The sequence below is a fragment of the Pinus tabuliformis genome, chromosome 4_1 (assembly GCF_031772625.1).
Source record: "Pinus tabuliformis cultivar Carrire ecotype Pingquan chromosome 4_1, CPIR1, whole genome shotgun sequence".
NCBI classification, from domain to species: domain Eukaryota; kingdom Viridiplantae; phylum Streptophyta; class Pinopsida; order Pinales; family Pinaceae; genus Pinus; species Pinus tabuliformis.
The window spans coordinates 198,138,456-198,142,090 of record NC_142303.1 but is presented as its reverse complement, the minus strand read 5'-3'; the positions used below and the strand labels follow the sequence as shown (position 1 = coordinate 198,142,090).

Sequence of the window (3,635 nt, the reverse complement as noted above, 5' to 3'; positions counted from 1 at the left end):
TCCAAGATCCAAGCATATTCATAATCGCTTTTAAGATGGTAGGAAAGTTGTAATGTCGGTGAAGAAGTAAATACATATTCTAAACCATCATCATCTTGATCATTTGCAAATTGTGTTGAGTGCTGATGAAACTTGGATATTTTATCAATAGAAGTTCGACAATCTTCAGCATAATGTCCAACTTTGTTACATCTTCGACACACAATTTGACTTAAGTCTCTTCCTCTTCCTGAAGATTGTCCTCTACCTCTGCTTTGACTTCTGTTTTGAGGCTGTCCTATACCTTGATTATTACCTCTTCCTTGAAAATAGCCTCTTCCTTGATTGTTTCCTCTGCCTTGAAAATTACTCCTTCCTGAACTGTTGCCACTATTAAAGTTGTTTCCTCTGCTTTGGCTTCGACCACGACTTTGTACATTATGTTCTGCTTGATTTTGATTGAAATTCCCTCTGCCTCTACTTCTAGAACTACTAGTTGATGATTTACTAGTGCTGGCCTCTGTGAAAAATACATCTTCACCAACTTTCTTTTTCTTCCCAAAGGTTTTATCATGTTGGGTCAACATTTCGCAGAGCTCATCAAACTTTAGCTTCTCTAACTTTCTAGTTAATTGTAGAGTTTCCAAAAAATGTGTGTAGGAAGAAGGAAGTCCATCAATTAAAATTGTGACCATAAAACTATCATCTACTGCTTGAAAACCAGCATTAAAGATTTCTTGCTTAAAATTCTTAAGTCTGGAGATGTATTCAAGGACATCACCTCCTTCAGTCAATTTTTGTTGCAAAAATTTTAATTATAGATCAACTTTCTTTGATTCAGGCTGAGTATCAAAGAAGTCTTTAAAAATTTGCAAAGCAGTCCATGCATATGTAGAATTTGCTATATGGACATACATTTCATCATTGACAGAAGATTTAATGAGAGCTAATGCTTTGGCATTCTTAATTTCCCATTTTGTTAGTGCAGTCACATCTGTGGGTTTATTTTTCTTAATGTCACCATCACATATATCATGCCAAAGGTCATTATAAATAAGAGTGATTTCGATGAGGCGTCGCCATGTTTTGTAAGATTTTGTGCCTTCAAGTTTGTCAGAATCAGAAAACAAATTAATCAACTTTGACATTGTAGTGTTGAAGCTTCACACCAAGAATCAGGCTCAGAAAAAATATCAAGATGGGCAACACAACATGCAAAACATTACGCAAAAACGATATATCGAGGCTTGGCCTTGACCCTCGTATAGTCATTGGGGGAGAAAAATGACTGAGCTTTGCACTTGGCTCTAGTCAATTTCTCAAATATTTACAAGGTAACTTTCGAAATTTGACTTTTACAATGCTCTTGCAAATCCTAGTAAAAAAAAATGTCACCCCCCCTCAAAGTAAAATTACTTTGAGTTACAATGTGATGAACCCAAATTTACAGATTTTTAAATAAAAATCACTTCTTTGAGAAATTACCCAACTCACCTTATTTCTCCATTACAAAAAAACTTTATCGCTCAAGTACAAAAAAAACTTATCTCGTTAATTTCCTTATTACTCCCAAAAAAAAATTCAAATTAGTGAGAGTCACTATGCTTGAGAGATGTCGTTTGGCGCTGCTACGTGAGAAAGTCTTATTTTTAGATCCTTTGCAACTATAGAAGTGTTGAAGTTGTTTGTGGCCGTTAAGGGTGGTAGCTATTTTCCAATCCATACACATGTGTCAATGGCAAATTTGATGGTACTAATCACCGTGTGAATGCTATAGATGGCGCCTGGGAACTGGGGTTGTCAGGCAAGGAAAGTAAGGCCCGTACGAGTTTCCTATTGGCCTCAGATATTCTGCCCTGCTCTCTTCTTTTTAAGGGCTGGGAGAGCGAGGAATGCATCAATTTGATGGGCTTATCAGCCAGCAAGAATCCTAAGATAATAAAAATGGCGATGGTTAAAGCGAAGGAGATTGTTTCCTCTAATTCTATTGGGGTTTTCAGCAAGACATACTGCCCCTATTGTACACAGGTCAAACAAATATTTAGTAGCTTGGGTGCCAAGGTGAAGGTCATAGAGTTGGATACTGAAATTGATGGAAAGGAGTTACAGATAGCTCTTCAGGAGTGGACAGAACAGTGGATTGTCCCAAATGTATTTATCGGAGGCACACACATTGGTGGTTGTGATTACACTGTTGCGAAACATAACGGTGGGAAGCTTGTACCATTGTTGACTGAAGTGGGTGGTGTTTGATGTTGGCATGGTCCAGAACTATATCTGGGAAGTTCACCAGATTCTTATTGTAGTTGACTTTGAGATAACCGATGTTCCCAACGTAATTGTCATGAGTGTTGCAACAGTTCTCCAGCCCATCACAGGGAGCTTCGTCAGGGAAACCACTGTAAAGTAGTCCGTAGTATTGCCCATACCTTAGAAACAGGGCATTTGTATAGAATTTTGACTTGCAACGATGGCTACAATAACTCCAAGACTTGGAAGATCCGAGAAGACAAGCCAATAGAAGGCAGAGCAGTGGATATAATTTGTCGAAATTTCAGAGGCAGTTGAAAGAGGAAACTGGGATCGATATTGAACAAACTGATGCAAGAATTGTAGATTCTTCAAGGAAAGTAGAAGAGTACAAGAAGCTTCAGAATACAGTGATGTTGTTTTGGGAGGGGATGCATGAGATCTGATTGATGAGATAATGATCTATATGAAGAATCTCATCGATTCCTCCTAACAATCTTCGAGATTGTAATTATGGGGACTAAGACATTGAATAAGATTAAAATTCTCCACATTTTTATCCAAAAACATTCTCTCAATAAAAAAACTTTCGTGCTTTCTCATTAAACATACTTTCGCACTTTCTCATTAAACATAGATTGGGTTAAACTCACATGGGGAGTAAGAAGAGTATGAGGGCACTGATATTGCCCAGAACATCCGTTCCATCGCCAAGTAGCACACCTTGCCAGCTCGAGCATCAGGATGGATGTCAAACGCAAACACCTTTGAAACCTCAGCTGCTAGGTATTCAAGCACAGCAAATTAATGGAGTTTTCCATGTGCCTGTAGAGCTGGAATCTCCTCCTCACATCAGCTACAGCATTACTGAAGCTCTGATACCACAATAATGGCAGAAGTGTCCTCAGACATGTAATTTTATTAATAAGAAAAGCAATTACATCTGGAATTTTGCAAGAGTTTACACCTGAACAACAAAACACTCTTGCAATGAGCTATTTATAAGCTCAATGTCCTAACTACCTCTAATTATGGATCACTTATAAAATAACAAGTGTCCATTTACAATAAAAGCTATTCAAACAACTTACTAACAATTCTCCTAAATTAGAGCCTAAGATATGACACATTTGTAGAGATATATTTTTACAACAATATACTAATTCTAAATGTCTCAATTTAATAATTAAATATACTAAATTATTAATTATTAATTTAATATCTTAAATTAATAATTATTTTATTCTAACTTTATAACCTATGATAATATTTATTTTGGATCATCTAACATCTGTTTTCTCCATTTTCCATTATTTTCCTTCATTTTCCTCCTCACATGCTCCTTGTGACCTTTCACCATCCTTTTCTCCTAATATTATTTTCATAAATAAATGTGCCAAAGATTT

General features: G+C 36.5%; 1 pseudogene; it reads left to right on the top strand.

Annotated features, from left to right (window-relative positions):
* The first annotated feature begins 1,884 nt into the window (after positions 1-1,884).
* Positions 1,885-2,260, top strand: LOC149174903 (glutaredoxin pseudogene; annotated as a pseudogene).
* Positions 2,261-3,635: the final 1,375 nt, after the last annotated feature.